Source organism: Dicentrarchus labrax, unplaced genomic scaffold (assembly GCF_905237075.1).
Source record: "Dicentrarchus labrax unplaced genomic scaffold, dlabrax2021, whole genome shotgun sequence".
Classification (NCBI taxonomy): Eukaryota; Metazoa; Chordata; class Actinopteri; family Moronidae; genus Dicentrarchus; species Dicentrarchus labrax.
In genome coordinates, this window is record NW_026136708.1 from 6,689,812 (window position 1) to 6,710,070 (window position 20,259).

The following is a 20,259-nucleotide window of genomic DNA, read 5'->3' on the forward strand; positions in this document are numbered from 1 at the left end:
GGGGTACAGGGTAAAAGGCATCTGCTTTCTTGCGTAAGAAGAAGTGTGGCAAACAGTGCTGATAATGCCCTTAAAGCAGTTTTAAGAATAAATGAGTCCCTTTTTATGATTAAGAGTAATTCATAAAGAAAGTACAGTGAGATAGGGATTAAGTCACGCTGCTGCAATTCCACTTTTCAAACACCCTGTAACCTTCTCTCTTTTTGTCCTTCTTGCATCAGCACTATTTGTTGAAGATCTTAACGAAAGACAAAGAAGCAAATGTATATTTTATGAATGTGTGCCTCTGGTTTATCTTCCTTTGTGGGGCTTGTGTATACAATCGAAACCAGCTCTCGAAGAGAAAAGTGCTTTTTCTTCTCCTGTCCCCCGATGTCAACGACAAGGTAAGTTGTGGCTTTGGCTGGCTTTTTGATATGCATTTCAAACGGGGGAAAACTTCACAACCATAGAGGCTAATTTGCAATGGAGATTTTTTTTATTATTATTATTATCGTTCTCTGCTTCGGAAAGCAAAACAGTCAAGGGTGTCAAGCGAGTGACAAGTTTGTTTTCCTGTAATGATTTCCGCAAACTTGAGGTCTGCTCTGTTTTGTTCCTTAGACAGTTTGACCTAGTTGGAGTGCGAGCACGTCCCCTCTCTCTTTCCCTCACTCATGCATTGTTAAAGCCATGGGCCCGTATTAGGCACTCTCAAGTCATCACATGTCAGAAGGAGCTAATATAAACTGTGTGTTTGTGAATAGAAATGTAATATTTTATTTTTCGGATATATATTTTATTAGCTTTTTGCTAAGTTTGAGCCAAAGAAAAGCTCATCAAGTATTTTACAAAATTACCAAAAAACAACCGAAACCAAAACTGTCACTGCTGTGCAGATCACTACAATGAATTAAGTGACACTCCCTCAGCAGTAAGTTTGACATTAAACCGCCATCTATCCTCGCTCCCCAAGTAACCCTCTGCATGGCCGCAGCGGCACTGGATTATTCATTTGAAACATCAGCACTGAAACAGGCCCAATGTCTGCGAGAAAAAGTTTCTGAGGCATCCTCAAATGGCTGTGGGGGAAGACTGGGGCCCAGAGGATTTGACTGGAGCGCACCCAGCAATACTCAAGAAAAAAACAAAAAAGAAAAAAAAAAAAGAAGTGCTTTGTTAGAAGAGCGAGAGGCATCCCTTGGGCTGTCTCTTTGAATAAGCCAGGAGTAAAGCATCCACCAGCACCACCAACCCTGCACACCCTCCACTTCCCCTCTCACTCACTCACTCTCGCTATGTACCAACCATCTCCTCCCCCACTACCCTTCCCTCCCGTCCCCTCTCCCTTCAGAGCGACAGAGGTATAATTGTGCCACGGGGTTTTAGGTGGTGTGACATATCTGTCACCTGGAGACGTGCCGTATCGTGCTCTCCGGAGGAGCCTCGCCTTCCTGTTGGGTGTCGTGGGGAGAGAGAGAGAGAGAGAGAGAGAGAGAGAGAGAGAGAGAGAGAGAGAGAGAGAGAGAGAGTGTGAGAAAGTGAGAGAAGCTGGCTGGCTGGCTGGGGCTGTTTGTTGACTTTTGTCACCGCATTGATGCTTTGTAAACTTTCCACCGCCCCAAAGTTTTGTTACCGCGCTCCAGTACATGAGGGTGGCGCAGCGGCCACATGCATGCTCCATGGCTAGGGCTCTTTTTGAGTGTCATTAAATCTAATACACAGCCACTGAGGGCGACAATGTCTCTGTACACTTTCATAAACTCACCAGGTATTGTTGCAGAAACATGTCATGCTCCTTAACACATGCTAGACAGTATGGCTGTGGCTGATGTCCCTCCTATGAGGATAGTGGCTGACTTTAAATGAAAAAAGTCCCATTTTTACATAAATTATGAAATGTATGTGGTCCTGAGCTGTCTCTCTCAAACAGGCCTTCACTCTCTTTTTCTTTTGCCCTCTCACTTCACAGCCAAATCAAGAATTCTGTTGGCAGTGAAATATATTGAATTTGACAACTCCAAGAAAGACTTTCTGGAGGATAGCGTTTTATTTTGGGTGACCTAATTGTACGCTCCCCATGGCTGCTCCTTGTGCGGTATCTCACTCACTCCTGAAACAGCTTCATTTCTACATTCAAATTATTCATCATCGCCTGGATTTATTTCCTCCTTTCTTCACTTTTCATACCTTTGGTGTTCTCTGCGGGGATTTGAGATGAGGAGGGAGGAAAAAAAGTGCTTCTTTGTTTTTTTTTTTGCGAGCTATTGTTGAAACACCTTAAGTCTCTGGCGTACGGCAGAAACTGAAGTGATAGACAGGGCTGCCCTATTTACAACCAGATTAAAAAGAATCACACAGGAAGACAGTGTTAAATGATGATTGTCTATGACATTTAACAATTGATTAAAGAAAGATAAGTTTTAATAGGTGCTGGTGATGTGGGTGTTGGGGGAAGGAGGGAGATAGGGAGGGCTTCTTCTCGGCAGCAATATTTTTTTATGCATGCCATATTCTGCCGCTTGTAACAATGAAATGATAAATTTAACATAAAACATCTAAAGTGTATCAAAAAGAGTAGAGGTATTGAAGCAAATGAGGATTTTTTAAAAACTTGTACAAACAGAGTGGTACTTTCACAAAGTAGCACATACAAAAACATACATTTTATTAGATTCATATATCAAAAAGTGTTAATTAGGAAATGTGCCCTTGTGGTTTTCTTTGTGAGTACTTTTAAATTTCATTTGTTTTTGTGAGTGCAGTTTTTGTTTTACTTTTAAAAGGTGTATCTGTCATTTATGGGAAACCACATCCGTCCTTACATTAACCCAAGTGTTTTTGTGCCCGTCGACACTTTACTTCCTGTGAAAATGCATTGAATCTGTACTCCTTGGACCACAATGACCCCAGTTTTGAAGACAAAAGTGTTGAGCAATTTATTTTTATAAAAAGTAGTTGTATTAGTTGTAGTTGTGACTAAGCACGTCTGCCTCAGTGAACTATTTTTACACTTCTCCACATTTTAACTATAGCAAACATTTTCAAAAATCATAATCTAGTTGAGTGTGTTGTATTAGTAATGTCTGTCAGTATTGTCAAACATCACGTCAGTCTGTCTCGCAGCATGCTAATTACATGTGCAAGACAAGAGCATTAGAATAAGGGGCAAAGAGCATGAAACACCTGACACGACCGTAGATAGAAATACTCTTAGACAAACAGGCAGACTCGTGTGCTGACAAGGAGGCAGACAGACGGAAAGACAGACAGAGAGTCATTGGTGGAGAAGTTACGCGGCTTACTGAAACTCCACCGTTTTCACAACTAGAAGGACAAAGTGACAGATAGCGTGGGATATTTGTGTTTTCAGAAATAGAATGTCAAAGAGTCCATCAGTGGAGGGATGCCGGTAAATGTCTAGGTCAGTAGTTATCAAAGTCTGACTCAGAACTCCACGGTAAAGATTTTCAAGAATGATATGGGTAGGCAAATTATTTTTAGAATTTGTTTGTCAAGGTATCACTATGACAAACTCCAACTTCCAATATACCTGCATAGTAGACTGAATAATACACTCTTTACTCTGAGCAGTTGTCTAACATGATATATGTTTGACATGTAAGCCCATACAGCAGCAAGATGATATCTTATTGGATGCAGAAAGGTCTGAAAACAGTCAATCCTCAGTCATAAAATGTTGTTAAGTTTAAATTTCAATCCCACTGTGAAATAAATAGAATAAAATACATTGCTTAAATTGATCCCGGTTGATTTTTTAGTTTTTGCCTGCTAGCTAAGTGCATGTACATTGACAATATTTCCTCCCCAAACTTTCAAAAAACAAAACTACGGATGTAGAAATTCCACAGAAACAATTCAAGTTTCCCACTAAGAGTCAACATCGACAAATACAACTTCATCTGAGAGTTTAATGAGTTGAATTGCATTGTGCTGTAAATAGTCTCTCTCTCCGTAGGGCACTGCATTGGCCTGCGGACGGTTCCTGGCATGTCTGTGAAGTGTGGCGGTGCCCTGTGGGGATGGGAATGCACACACACACACACACACACACACCAGCCCCACCAGCATCCCCCCTCGCAACAGCTGCCGTGCTGCAGGAGGCAGCCGTACCCCTCGCTGATCAAATCTTGTCCGTCACATTTCCCCTAATTAACGGGCATCTGCTTCCCCCATTTTCCCTACATGGCTACACACTTTCCCTCTGTAGTTCCAATCATCTGATCGTTATGACCTTTAACCCCATCCGAGCTCGTCCGCCTCAGAGCACGCCTGTGTTCGCCGCCCGCCTGGCTGCTCACATCAGCCACCTTCCTTCCCGCTTACCTGCCAGCCACGTGCCAGCTGGGGAAACACAAGGGCACGCAAACAAACAAACCAATGAGGCAGTATTCATCTGGAGGACAGACATCACATTTCCGTCTTTTACAGTGGTTATGATTCCTGCCAAACTTCTTGAGTTCACTCATTTTCAAAAAAGATTAATTCACAAAGCAAAATCTGAAATTTACAATGTGACAACTTTCTTTTCTACTTGGCTATAGTAGGTTTTTATTTCTGAAATGGTCCAAACAAACCCTTAAATCCTCATGAAATCCAATTTTTTGTCCAAGAGATTTATAGCTCCTTCCTGTTCTAAAGAAAATCTCATCTCATTTTGGTAAGGAAAACTTGCCTTACAGTTCTGTAATGATTTTTATTTCACTAAGAGGAGTGACATAATTAAAGTGTGGTAAAAGCCTGGATTAACACCAGTCACTCAGACCCCACAGCCAGTGAGGAAATCTCTTTTTGTTGGAGGGTTTATGTGTAATGGTAGGGACAGAGGATGATGATGATGATGATGATGATGATGTGTGTGTGTGTGTGTGTGTGTGTGTGTGTGTGTGTGTGTGTGTGTGTGTGTGTGTGTGTGTGTGTGTGCGTGTGTGTGTGCGTGTGTGTGTGCATTCCGTCATTCACAACACAGAGGCACCTGAGCAGGCACCAGCTGGCAATGTGAGAGGTGCGCTCTAATTTAAAATGCATCTCATTAGAAGCAACCCATAGCCTGTCACTATACTCTTTCTCTGTATAAAGAAACTGTGGAATTGATGATTTTCTCCCAAAACTCATGAAATAGCTGTTGAAATGTTTCCTTCAATGAATATGTTACATAGGAATGAATTACACTTAAGAGCTTTTTTTTTTAATTTTTAAATATATATTTGTTTTAACCAATAGGAGGTTTACATAGATTTTTCTGTTGAAGTTTGACCTTGAATTATGTGCATTTCTATTGAGCAGAGATTGAAGGCTTTTGTTTGTTTGTTGCTATTGTTTAAAACCCATTTCCCATTTGCAGGGAGAAATATACTTAAGAGAAGTGTTTATTCATTTGTAGAGATGGCTCCACTGCCAAGGAGAGGAGACTTGATGGAAGCTCAGATTCATTAAAACTTAATTAATATGCATCATTATGTAAATGAGGGTGCAGTTAATGAGTTTTTAAAAGAAGCATTCCTTAATTAGTTCACTTTTAATGGCATCATCATTTATCTTTTTCTTCTTTGAAGCAGAATGATGCACTAGATGCAGGCAGTTCTAAAATGCTAATCTACGTTTTATCATCTTATTTTTCTGATTTCCATGTGATAGCGACGACATCTTGAATCTTGTCGCTAATGAGGGACGTTTACACGTTTTAATGTCAGTTATTTCAATTCAAGACAGTGTAACATTTCTGAGAAAGGGGGAGGAATCTAAACAAACACAGAATGCTTATCACATATCCTGAAAAAAAAAAAAAAGATAATTAAAAATGTATCGACCATGAGAAGTTAAATTCAGACCCTTAGGCTACTCACAAATGCAGTCCTTTTTTCCCCCATCCCGTTTGGGGGGGAAAAAAATCTCAACAGTTCCATTTCCCAGAGAACAACACTGGCAGGGTGTCAGAAGACTTGACAAAACCTGGAGACTTCTGACAGCGTCACACTTCTGGATAATTGGTCCCCAGCACTTCCTGTAAGAAGCGGGCAAACTTCCTCCTTTACAGAGGTCCCAATGAAACTTTCTTCACAGTGTTGCACCTTAACCAACACCGCATTTTCGTATTCATTGTTATGCATGCTACACTGCTGTTTAAACCATAACGTAAACTGCACAGGAAGTGTTTTTTGTGAGTGTGTCATATTTCAGTCAGCATCAAATCCTGAGGACATGTGAGAACAGGGTTGTCGGGTGAGAGTTTGGGAGTCTATTTTTAAAAAAAATAATTCCATAAAGTGATCTGTCCTAGTATAATAGCCTTACAGTGCTGGACATTTGAAAATGTATCAAACTAAATGTCTAAATCTAATGCCTTGAAGCTTTTCATTATGTGTTTTACTCTCTAAAAAGACATAATGTAAACTGTCTGACCTGGGTCTAGTTCATCCACACACACGCACACATATCCACCCTTTCATATCTTCTCCTCTGATGAACATTTTCATTGTTCCGCCTCAGAAGGAATCAGTTGCATCATTTCTCCGAGGGCATCGGCACTGGGCGGTACAAGCCTTTTGCATTAACAATAAATTTATCATGCATGAGTGTGGTCCTCTCCTGCGAATTGATAAGTGGATGTGAATAGGAAAAAGCAGTATATATTGGCCTGCATGTGAAAGGAGGGTGGAATGACACAGGGAGCCTCAAGGTCCAAATGTGGACACCAATTCAATGTCCAAACTCACATGTGATATTTTGACTTTTAACAGTGGCAGCATGCATTTTTATATCCATCTGCATATAATTCATAACAATAATAAGAGTGTCTTATTACAGGGAGTTAGTTTAACTAACTTCATTTGTAGTGATAATAAAATCCCCTTACTTAACTTACTGTTATTATTATTATTATTATTATTACTATTGTTGCTGCTGGTGTTGTTGTTGTTGAAATGCCTTTGTTTTGCTATTATTATCTCTCTGCTTCCCCTTATAGATGAAATGCAGCAGTTTCTCTCATTATTTAGATGTGCATTCCTGTGGAATCAATTCTCATAGACACATATAAATTATTGTTTAACGAGAAGCTGTATCCTATAAATTATTCAAAGCACCTGGGATTACAATATGAGATCAAATGATAGGAAAGAAAGAGCACTCTGCTGGAGGCAGCCCGCACACGAGCCATCACATCCCCAGTTTGATGTTCCACACAATCTGCTTATGCAGGAATAATTGGGGAGTAACAGACACCATGTGTACAGATAACGCCGGCCCTGCTTTTGTACGCCATATTTGGAGAGAGGTAATTGGGCCGCTGGACATGGTCAGCAATGTCACCCCGACTCGTGTACACGTTTGTCCTCTGCGCAGGCAAAGTTAGCGAGTAAGCTCCTGAATAACAAGAAAAAAAATAATCAGCTTGTTTATTCTCTCTCCTGCAGGAATCCTTACAAAACGAGAAAAAAGAATGAAAGTTAGGGAGGAGCTACTTGTTTACAACTATCATGCCGACATACGGAGGAGCAAACTGTAATAATTTTTTTCATGGCCACTTTCCCCCGTCCGGGTAAATTTAAACCTCAGATTTCAGTAGGTAAGAATACGGAAACAGTAGAATTTATTGCTGTGTTATGGTGCCCTGATGTGTTGTAAAAAGGACACTCCAGTAGATAAGGAGAAAGCCATTGTGTGGTGTGTGACTGATGGAGAAGGGGGATTTAAATTGAGTCCTCAGTCATAAAATAAATAATGTGTATGTCACCAAAGTGGGGAGCAGATAGAAAAAGAAAAGAGAAAGATGGCAATGATCTGCTCTCACAGGAACCCAGGGCGTTGTAGGCCGGTAGACGGAGGGCATTGTGGGACTGTTAGAAACATGAGGGATGCAGGTGCACTGAGGGATGAATGTGGTTTTGCTGAGTGCGTGTGGCTGCGCTGGGATGAGAGGGGGGCACATAATTGCCCCCGCAGATGGGTGAAGTGTAAAGAGGCAAGAGGCGGGTGAGGGGAAGAGGCGGGGAGCAAGTGTGTGCCATGGGTGCATGAACTACTGTATGTGCATCTATTTTGCTTTGCAGAAACCTCAAGCAAATGAGTTAAGGGCACAAACGGGAAAAAAAATGTCACTGAAATATTCAAACTTCAGCAAGCACAGGAGAAAAAGTTGAAGAGTGTGTGCATATGTGTCCAAAACAAGCACAAGGAATAAAAGATGTGTATTACTCTTTCTACAAAGTGCAGTAAGTTTAACAGGTGCTGCAATACCCACAACAGGACTACTTTCTCTTTCCTCATGAATCCAAAACTCGCCTCTCTCTCAAAAAAAAGGAAAATAAAAAGACAGAGAGTAGAAAACTCAAGGAGGAAGAGGGATTTAGATGAAGGAAGGACGGGCCATTGGGAAGGAGAGGGTGAGAGAAACAAAGATAGAGGGAAACAGATAGAGGGAGTGAGAGAGTAGGAGGGAATCAGGAAGAGGGAGATCATAGCGAGGGAAAAGAAGAAGACCGAAAGATCATAAGAGATGGATATGCATTTGCACACGAGAGAGAGAGCGAAAAAGAGGGGGAGAGGGAGCAGGAGACCGTTGGGGACTGTCCCCATTCCTGCACCCCAGGCTGAGAGCTCCTCTCCTCGACCGTGCCACTTCCGATCAGCCACGCAGACGAGCCTCAGCCCCCATGACAGAGCTGCTCAGACTGGCGGTGCCAGCTAAAGGCTGGATCCCCACTGAATATACTGACGAGAGAGCAAGAAGTTTGGGCTCTCAGTAGGCATGTTCCTCCCTCTCTTATTCATTTCAATTACAAGGGGCTTGTATTCCTGCAGGGCAAGGCCCTGTCGTGTGATCCACTGTAATGCAACGAGGGCGACATGGAGAAGACACGCTGATGCACCATTATCTGCATATTATATGGAGCTGGTTACATTAGTGGCTGCAGAGTGAGGGGAAACGGGCAGGAAGTCTCTGCTGAAATGTGACTGCAAGAAGTTGAAGCTATGATGTAAACATATAAACACCAGATATATATATATATATATATGTATATATATATATACATATATATATATATATATAAGAATCTGAATTAGTTTAAAATACATCTTGAACACACTGAAAAATAAATGGTGCATTCATGCTGTGCTGCAATTGATGCACCTTGTTCTGGATTCAAGTACTGCCCAGTACAAGTACTTGAAATATTTGAAACCATATTGAAACACATGAGGCCCCAAAAACATTTTGATTTAATCATATCACAGTCTCAGATGCTTGAGATGTAAATGCTTTGCAAAACTTGCCCCTTATATGAATTCTGTAGTGCTGCTTGAAAACACACACATGCATGAGCTTGCACGCACACACACACACAGTACCATTAGAGCTGCGCATTGTTGCACTTCTATTGTTCAAGTGCAAAAAATAAATAGAGAATCTATGTCTTTACAGCTCATATATTATATTGTAGCATATTGATTAAGCTCCAACTCAGACATGCTTTGGAGGAAAAAATATATTAAAAGATTCTTCTACCTGAAGTCTTTTACTTCCTATAATCTTTAGCTCAATTTCAGAGGAATATGGGTGTTTTGTAGTACGACTTCCTTTTCAGTAAGGGTTCTCTTTGTGCAGGCAGAGAATGTGTTTTATTTGTATTTATGCATATGAATAGCATACGCTGAATGCCAATGATTAGATGGCTTAAGTTCCCCTTCAGAGTTCATATCCTCCATAAAACTGTCCAATTATCTGTTCATGAGCTGAGAGGAGGATATGTATGCATGTGACTGAAAGCATGCCCAACAGTGCCACCTAGCCCTTTAGAGCAGGGGGGAACCGTTTTTAATATCTTCCTCTGTTTCTGCATTTTTATGACCCATGAGCAAATTGCTGTGAAGTCAGCATTATTTTGTCTTTTAATTCAGAGTTTTGCCCAATTTTGGTATCTTTCACTTGGCAGTTGCTTTGGAAAATCTGTTGTATGCAATTCAGAGTCATTACATTTTGGTTTGTTTAATGATCAAGCTGATACTAATAATTTCCTTTCCGTACAAAACAGGAAACCACAACAGTCTATTGTGAAAAATTCTAGTGAAATTCCAGCACGGCATATAATATGCATACCTTGTCAGTGGTGCAATATAATACCTCACAGTGAGCCAGTGAGTAATTTTTCGCTGTGTGAGTCTGAGTCTGAGCAGGGGAGTTATTCTCTGCCTGATAACTGCCAAAATAACAGCAGATAATTAGGCCCTTTAGAGCGCTGGGTGTCTCTTAACAAAGGCACCTGCGTTTCCTGTGGTGTTTGCCGTGCACCCCGAGTGATTGTCATTTTTAATCTAGCGCTCCCGCTGAGACTTCTTCGGCAGCAGCCTAGTCTGTAGGGTGCCCAGGGTACCTGCATGGGAAGCATGCGGGTGTACGTGTGCATGTGTGTGCTTGTGTGCAAGTGTATCCGGTTAGCCAAGCATGTGTCAGTGCATGCACATGAAAGCAGACATGTGTAAAAAATAAATAGTAAAATAAACTCCTGGTGTAAGATACCTTTATGCCTGTGTGTTTGCATACAGCTGTTTATGTGTATGCAATATAACTCTATTGGGTGTTTAAATCTGGCATTCTACTCATAACTTTGCCATAATTGCCCACAAGTTAAAATGGTTGACATTAAAATTGACATCACATCAGAGGTTAATGCTATCAGTCAGCCTCCGCAAAGGAAATTACCTCCTCAACATTCAGGTTTGTGTATGCATAAATGTGGCTTATTCTCAGGATTGGCAACTTCAACAGCAAATGTTTGCAAATGTACAGGAATGATTTTCAGTTCATCTGAATGAAATAATTTGTTCTGAACATCCTCCCTCATCTGACTGCTCTGACAAGAAACAGACACCCTCCTCCTCTTCCCTCCTCGTTCTTTCTACTCTCCCTCTCTCTCCCTCTCTCGCTCTCTGTCTGTCTGTCTCTCTCTCTCTCTCCTCCCAATAAAGAAACAAACAGAGAGCCAAATAAACCCGTTGCAATTCCTCTCCAGTGCAGCCATCCACATCCTGGACTGTGCCAGGTTGGGGAAATCATTGGAATTGTTTACCCCCAACCCACCCATCCCCAATACCACCACCACCACACACACACACACACACACACGCACGCACACACAGACACACACACACACACACACCTCCCATCTTCATCTCCTTCTCCCACCCCCCTCCCCTCCCCTCCCCCCCTCCGCCCCCACCCCTCCTTCTTCTTCTCCTCTACAAAATGAGATGCCCGTGTCTGATCGCCTGAGCCAATTTGCAGACCCATGTGGCACCCTTCCCTTCAGACCTGGGCATTGTGCCTCTCGCTCCCTGGCAAAGAGGCGAGGAATTATTTTTATCCCCCAAACACGCGGATATGCACCGATGATTTCAAATGCCTGCCTCGCACATTGTCAGGGATGATTTTGGCCAAGTGCCAAACCTATTATATTGATCTCTCTTTCTCTGTATTTCAATAGCCACAGACAATGCAGATTTACTGCAGAACATATTAGGGAAATAAAAATCAGTCTCAGGCACTAAACTCACTGAAACTGATGGTATGCATATGCATGTTTGTGTGTCTATCTGTGCCTGATTGTGCTAAAGGCTTTTTTTCGTAAATTTTGTTAACAATACTCCCAGGTTTGGATCTATCTCCATGGTAGCCTAACATCCATTTTCATTAGTTAACCTAATATGCAGCACCTTCTAACCAAATGTCTAATTACATTCTGACATATTCTCATCATGTCACTGAGTATCATAACATTTGAGCCATTATTTTTTTCCACCTCAGCTTATTGCTTTGGCATCTAGATCTTTTTCCTTGGAGTACGTTGCTGGCATGTCGGCTCTGGCTTTGCCTGGAAACGATGAGACCTCCGATGTTTGCCGAGGTACACACGGGAATATTCAAATGTTGAAACTGGCAGGAAACGGGCTGTCAGCTAATGAGCGTGTCTATGAGAAAATGATTTGGTTGTTTCCTGAGAGGGAAATCACAGAGAATGGCTAAATGGGAGCTCTCCGAAGAGACTCAGCACAGGCTCGGTGTACGGCGATGAGACCGCGTTGGGAGGCCGGCGGATTGGATGAATACTGTCTGTCTGCCTTGGTGCCAATGTCATTAGTGCCGAGGACTGAGAACGACCACCATGTCCCTTGCCATTAGAGCCTGGAGCCGAACAAAGAACCAAACAAAAGGCCCTGAATAGACTTGGAGTGGAGGTCATGCCAGCCACAGAGAGACTTCAATAGCAAAGCCTTTGGTGTCCTTTAGACCAGCAATTTTCAGGCTGTTTGGCACCGTGGAACACTTTAACAAGGCAAAACATACTGTATCAATCATGCACAGTAAATGGATTGATCACACACATTTCATACAAAATCCTTCTGGTTGATCCTGTAAAGAGAGAATTTCAAATGTAAACAAAGGTTTTTTTATATGGGGAAACAATGTGTGATCACACCTTTATTTCATTCCTCAAGGGATAATATTTTATTTGATACTGCTTTAGCCTTTGAGCTAAATCTCGAATAACATGTATACCCTGCAGAGGTTGTGAACAGCAGGAGCAGGCCCCCATATTGTTAATATATCACGCTCTACCATCACACACACAGAGACACCATGAGCACAGGGGTGATGTAACACACATTTCTGCTTACTGTCAGTACAGCTAATATGTCAAAAGTTGTGGTTGTTCTTCTAAAGTCTTTAAAGATGGGGAATGCATCAGAAATGTCAGCTGTGTTAGTGTTCACACAATGTGTGTTGTTGAGAAAAGTTTAATTACTGAATACAAAACAATACATGAACACATTATTTTCTGCCAGTTAGAAGGCGTTATTCACATGAGACATTTCTGCATTTGTGTAGGTGCTTTTTTCATTCAAAGTGGACGATCCTCAGTTGGAAAAAGCTGATGTCGCAAACTGTGATAGTTGTGGGGTTGTTGGATTATGTTGTAGAATCTGATCAAAACAAAGTGACACAGTCCTGCTTGAGCAGATTATTTGACTTTTTGACTGTCAAACTTTTCATAAAAAATGTTTTTTTTCTGAACTTTAACTTAGATTATAGCTCACTCAGTTTTGCAGATTATACGTTTTGAATGCACACAGACTACAGTATGCTGTATACAAGAAACACAAGCAACCTATGAGCATCAGAATCTAAATCAGGCACCAGCGACTCTGTATGTGTCCCACTGACCTGGCTGACACACCAGCCATGCTTGTTCTGCCACGATGTTAAACAAATGTCTACATCATTGCCATTGGTTTCACTTAATTTGCTGTGTAAATGTACTGCTGCTGTGAAATAAACTGCAAAAACTCAATGAGCTACAAGTTGAAGGCTTCAGCAAATTCTAATAGAATGATATAATCAAAACTGTACAATTCATTACAGCAGAGGATCTTGCAGTCACGTTACATACATGGATGCAGCATCTTCAACTGCAATGATTTTTTAGATTTTCATTCAAAGCAATGTAGATTTGTTTTCTTGCTTGCCTCAATAAATGGTTTTTGAGAAGTTGATCTATATTTTAACACATCTGGGGGTTCCTTTACCTGTATCGAGGTCTCACTTGTACAGGACTGAATTATATTGAAATGCGTTTCTAATGCCCCTTCATGTATACAAAAGGAAAGGAAAAAAATAGAAACACCTCTCAATATACTGTAGTCCTGTGTAACTATGACCTCAATAATAAACATCAAATTGAACTTAAACATTTCATTTTGTAAAGGTAGATGTTATGACAGGGCTGCATTATATTGTACAGGTTTACCTAGGTGACATTTGTGTATGTATATTTTTGCTTTGCTTTTCATTCTCTCTGTATGACATAGTGTTTCACTGTGTATTTGACCCCAGCCACAGTTAGATCAGAGGGGTCATCTTAATCTTGTTGCAGCAATGTTTTAAATGTAAAACATTTACGGCCCTGAATAAAGAAACAGTTAATGAAGGTTTTCACTGACCTCTGAGCATCTCTGAGTAACACCTCATTGTTTGGCCTTGAGTTTTCACTTGCTTGTTTAGACAGACATCCTGTGGTAATTGAGGTCAAAATGTCTTTGCAGTGGCAGACATCATACAATGTATTGATTTCGTGTTGATATTTCTTTCTTTTATAAGAGATGACCAGGTGCAATCATATCCTTTTAGAGTGTCTATGCAATCTGCAAGAAGTTGTTTTTGATTATGCCCTCCACTGCCCAGGCATTTCCATTTTGATTATACTTATTTATTATATAAAGTGGCTGCTGTAAACTGCTGCACAAATAGTTGCTCAAATAGTTCAATGACAAAAAGAAGAAGAAATCGTTTTATAGATATACAAGCTTTCATCCTAAATACCTTGAAGTGCCAACAAATATATTAAGAGGGGTCATATCTGTAGTGCCAAACTCATCGTATATATGACTTTATATTAGATATTTGTACTGTATATTTGAGGATTTGCAAGTATGTAGGCCATTACTGCTAAACATTCATTTTTTTATAATATTTGTGTTTGTGTGTGATTTCTTGCGTCTGTTCCTGTGCAGGATTTCTTTGCTGATCCCATAAGACTCCTCTGGCCGGCGTCCCATCCGAAGTCGTTTCTTGAATGAGAGACGGCTTGATGGTGCTCAGATGGAGAGAGTATTGTCAGAGGAGCTGCATGTGACTAATCAGGACTGGGCTCGCCTCCCTGCCTCCCAAACCATATTCTGCTGATTCAAAAGGCCACTGAGACTCCATGGTAATGGAAAAGCATGATGGGGCCATCAGAGAAAGTCAAGAAATATTGTGGCTGATATTGCTTTGGTTGATGTCCAACACAATATGCGGTAATATATCAGCCGAGCTGTTGAAAGCCATTATGGGATTCATTATGTGATGTAGATAAACAATTGATTGATCCACCCTGGTGTCAATAATCAGCAACAAACCAAGTTACGGATTAAACATATGAGTTACTCATATCTAACCAGCGGTCTGTCTTGTTGTTTGCGCCTTCTGCCATATGCTACCCATCTCCCTGTCTCTATCTTTTTCTCACTCCCTTTTTATCTCTTCCTTTTCTCTCTCTGGTCACTCTCTGCCTCGCTCCGTACCTCCACACACATAAAATGGAGGGCAGCGGTGAGGTTCCAATTCAGAACTCATTTGTGGTGCTGCCGGCCCCCTACCCGCTCAGCAGTTGCCGAGGGGACCCAGGGGAGCCCTATCACAGCTCTATATGCAAATGTCCTTGCACCTGGACAACAGCGTGGGCATGCTGGGACTGGGAGCTTATTTATGCAAATCTCAGGGAGACAGTCACAGCACAACACAGAGCCGGCCACAGACACTGGTGGCCATATCTCCCCACCAGCACAACAACTAGTTTGAAAAACGCTGCAAACATGAAAGATGTGGACCAAGTTGCAAAAGAGGGAGGGCGGAGTGACAGAGTCAAGGAGATTGGTGTAGAGCTTGTGGTAAATAAAATGTATGGATGTTGCAGATGGATGTACAGTATGTAGGAATTTGGTGGGATTTTTTTGCTGCATTTCAAGGACATTCGGTATTAGAAGTCTTGACTGAATGTTGATTGCGACTATACAGGTATGTGCAATGTAACAATTAATGAGTGAGACAATTAAAAGCTGGATATTTTTGTAAAATTTTTGCACAATGTACACAGACATATAAGGGACCACACACAGAGAAACACGTAACTGCAAAGGTGTTTGTACATCACAACACCACTGACAAGAGGCAATAACACTGAATGTGTTAAAGCGCTCCACGGCGAAAGGAGAACAAAACCAATCTTTGTGTCTCAGCTGGCCCTGCCTCCCGACTGGGCCGCACCACTGTGTGAGACATCACACAGGAAAACGCTCCCTCTCCGCATACAACAGGCCACATTAATGTGCAAATGTATGCAAGAAAATTTCAGAAAAGCCAAAATTACTGAGCCAAATGAGGTAGCTGCACTCAAATTGTTGGGATTATGAATAATTACAGCACGTTTTATGGAACTTTCCTTAATTTCCTGTGAAACAATGACTTCAGTGGTTTAATTGAGGAAAATCCAAACGTGGTGTGAAGTTATTGTTTTCCAGTGGCTGGAGGTAGGAGTGTCCTATGCCCATTTTCATATGCTGAATCAGAAGACATTGAAGGAGTTTGAGGTAGCAACCGTTTTCCTTAGTTTTCCCCAAACTTCATGTATGATTTGTCATGTCTTAGTAATACCTGCCAGTTCTCCAGTAGAACCTTGTTAATTTCATTTAACATACTGTCAGAGGAAAGACTTGTGACTTCTGTTCATCTGAGTGTTACTTCCAACTATTTTTTCTTAAAAATCTGTGCTGCTCTATGAACAGCATAGGACAATAATACATTAGTTGGTTCCCTGTTACAGAAATGTGATTACTGTTTTTCAGTGATAAGTAGTGCAATGGATTTCCAGTAACACTGCGTTACTTTAACAAATTAGGCTTGTTAGCTGGTCCAGTACATGTTAGTGTTGTACCTGGGCTGCAGGTGAGGACAGGTTGTTGGCCTCTACCAAAAGAGAATAAATGCATTCCCAGTAACAAGAAATGCACTTCCTGATAAAGTCCTCGTATTTAACTTCTAACTTCTTTGCTAGCCTACTCATATCAGCCCCGGTAAGCTGACATTCAGGAACTACCTGGTGTAGTTCAGAGTTGGAGGGTGTGTGAACCTTACAGCTTGACTGTGAGGACTTAAATTCTGTAGTGCTGATGTGTGAAGTCACTGAAGCTAAGCTAACTGGTCAGGAAATACCTCCCAACTGTGTGAGCAAGCAGCTTGTCAAACCATACTGTTTTTAAAAGGCACCTCTGACATTGCTGGGCTGAGTAACGTACTTAATGTAACAATAATGCAGCTAATTACTTTACTGATGAGTAATTATAAAAGCAATGTTATTACATTTACAATAAGTAACATTTAATGATTAACTGATATTATAGTTCAACTAACCTGGTCAGCACTGCTAACAAACAATGAAATCCGTCTAAAATCGCTACAGCCTTGCAGCTCAAGGAAACTTGGGGCAATGCCCCTTTAATCCGAGGACTTGAAAGGGCAGACCAGGTAAGAGGGGGTGTTTTCGTGGTAATTAAACCAGTGGCAGACGTGCTGTGCCTTAAACCGCAGTGGTCATGGAGTAAGCGGGTCTCAGAACGCTGTAATTCACCCCGAGAATGATGCACCAGCCTGGGGGCTGACTGGCAGCTTTGATGCTCTGATCACCAGGATGCTGCCTCTCACCTTCTGGTTCAAAACCAGGAGAGTAGAAAAGAGACAAGAGACAAGGTGCTTAAGAATGATGGCTTACGACTCTTTGTGGTTTGATTGAGCGAAGTAACAAACTCGGATATGACGTAAGGTGCTTTAAAAAATGTAGATGAGTCCATCATGAAAAGCAGATGAAAGGAGTCTTTGGTGATGTGGACCAAGAAGAAAAATGTCAGAGAAGAAAATGACTTAAAGAAAGAGGTAGAGAAGGGAGGGGATGAGGATGAAGGAGGGCTAGGACGGCTGTTGTTATTGTGTTTGATGTAGTGCTTGACAAGAGAGAGAGTTTAGAAATCCTTGTGTAGTACGAGGCAGAGGAAGAGAGGGTTCATTTAAATGCATGCTCACTCAGGGCCCATACGGAGTGGGTGTCTGTTGAGAATTCATCATGGCCTTACTGATAAAGCCTCAGCCTCTTAGCAAGGGGAAAGGAGAGACAGATCACTCTCTTGAGGTGAGATTGCCTCGTGGATGGACACTTGTTATGTAGAAATACACAACACTGACGGATATTACCAAGGCACTTTTGGACTGGTTAGTCATCCCTCCATCCTCCATCTATCCATCCATCCATTCCACCATTTCCCCAGGTTGAATATGAAGTGCACTCTGGGGACCATAAGCTGCAGACTGCATCAGTGATTAAAGCTTCACAACAATTAGAAGGAAAGTTTTCAGAGAGAGAAATAATTTCTGTCGCAGGTAGCGACGTGTTAAAATGACATAGGATCTGTTTAAACTTAATTAGACGTGAAGACATTCAGACAGACCAGTCACTTAAAGGTCCAGTGTGTAACATTTGGGAGGATCTATTGGCAGAAACTGAATATAATAATCATAGGCATGTTTTCATTAGTCTCACCTGATCACCTGAAAATAAAAATCATTGTGTTTTTGTTACCTTATTGGATGTTTTTAGCTACAGAGTCCTATTCTACGGAGTCTGCCATATAGAACAGCAATGTTTCCACAGTAGCCCAGAATAGACAAACAGAACACAGGCTCTAGACAGGGCCTTTCCTATTTTTTGCAGCCACATAGTTCCTCCTACAATCTTTGAGGGCAATTGGTATTCAGTTGGTTGCAATCTACAAATTCACCACTAGATGCCACTAAATCCTCCACAATAGTCCTTTAATCGTATGAGTGCTACATGTAGCAGTTTAACTCAAAATAATGCTTACATTTTGATACTTGCTTTAAATACATACATTATAATAATAAATACTATACATTAATTGATGTTTTTGGCCATTTGGGGGCAGTGCAACAAACTGTAAACAAAACAATTATTCCCTTATAAAGTTTATATGGGTTTTAGGTCTTTTTTTGTCTCCTGAGGGAAATATCTGCCTCTTTAGTTGCTAAATGTTCCACAATGTTCAACAGCTAGTCGCTAACTTTGTTTGTTTGTCATTTGATGCTGGACTCGAGAGATATAGAGGCTTTCTTAGAAGTATTTATACTGACAGGTGCTGCTTGAAATTTGATTGATGTGAAGAGTGAGAATGAACCAAAACAGTAATTATGGGCAGTGAAACAAAAAAAAAATTGCTGAAAGATCTTAAAATGCTCTGTAGAGCCGAGGGAAGCTGCAGAGTCAGATAATAGTTCTCCATGGGCTTGTCACTGTGACCTCTTTCACATTATACATAGTCCATTGTTATCATGGATAGTATATTAATTAGAGCAGCTTCAAACAAATCAGACCATTAGCAATACTGGCAACATCTACTGGCCTTGACAATATGTTTTACATTGTAAGCTAATGGCATGTGTGGGAAATCTGCTTTATTACTTTGTTGAGTAAGAGGAGATTGCTTTATGGCACAAAACAGATGTTTTCCAGCTCTGGAGCTATGCTTATAGAGCGTCTATCACTATCAGATGCAGATGGTGAACTGAATGAAAGATGACAAAAAACCCAAAGCTGTCTCAACACCGTGTTATTGTTGACAGAAATAACACCAAGGTATTAAAATGGCTACATATAGAGAGGCATATTTAAAGGCTTTTTAGAGACAAATTAAAAAAAACTGGACTTGTATACATAAACATACGTACACAAACATGGAAAGTTTTATGTTCTCATGGATGTAAATTTAAACCAGAGAACAGAGAACCAACATAATTTAATGACACGTCACTCAACTTTGAGGAGCAATTAGCACAGATCTGCAAACACAGACAGGAGAACAATTGCCTTAGGTGGTAAGTGCTGAGTATGTATGTGTGTTTGTATATGTATGCATTACAGTTTTTCATTTGAATGTTTCAAACGGACATTCGTTAAACAATGACTTTTTGTTTCATTCCTGTTTGTCTTGACTAAGTTTTATTTTTGAGAGCTAACATCCTTTCAACTTTTTAACACACGTCATGCTAGGAAATGCAGCAAAGTTCTAATAAAGGTTAGTTTGTTATATCAGGTACACTTGATTCATGCACCTGCATTACATCCGTGTTGGTTGTAACCCACCAATTTATTTTCTATTGTGGTTATTGTCTTGGTTTTACTTTGTATTGAGTTCTATAGTGTTTGTATTAGGTAGTATGTGTGGAACTTTTGCTGTATTTATTCTCTGTGTACGAAATTCATAGAATATACATATATATGTATAATATTTAGCTCTGATTGTTGCAGTTTGTGATTAAAACTCTTTGCAAGATTGGACTGAAGTATATTGCTGTGACACAGTGGTTATCTAATGCAGGTGCAGCTGAGGTTGTCTGCTGAATCAGCAAGCACACTGTGTTTTTTCTTGTTTGCTTGTTCTGGCAATTAGCTTTTGAACCTCCACCATGTCCTTGGACAGAACTGCCCTGCATCTGGCCCTCTGCTCTTGCTCATCACAGTGAAATTTCACAACCAAAACAGTTCTCTCCCTTTCCTCTGTTTCTCTCTCCCTCTTACACACACATTAAAATAAGTAAAA

General features: G+C 40.9%; 1 long non-coding RNA gene across 1 annotated transcript; it reads left to right on the forward strand.

Moving 5' to 3' along the window:
• The first annotated feature begins 329 nt into the window (after positions 1-329).
• LOC127368636 (uncharacterized) lies at positions 330-14,998 on the forward strand. Its single transcript, XR_007885860.1, has 2 exons — positions 330-386; positions 14,569-14,998. It is a non-coding gene; the product is annotated as an uncharacterized LOC127368636 (long non-coding RNA).
• Positions 14,999-20,259: the final 5,261 nt, after the last annotated feature.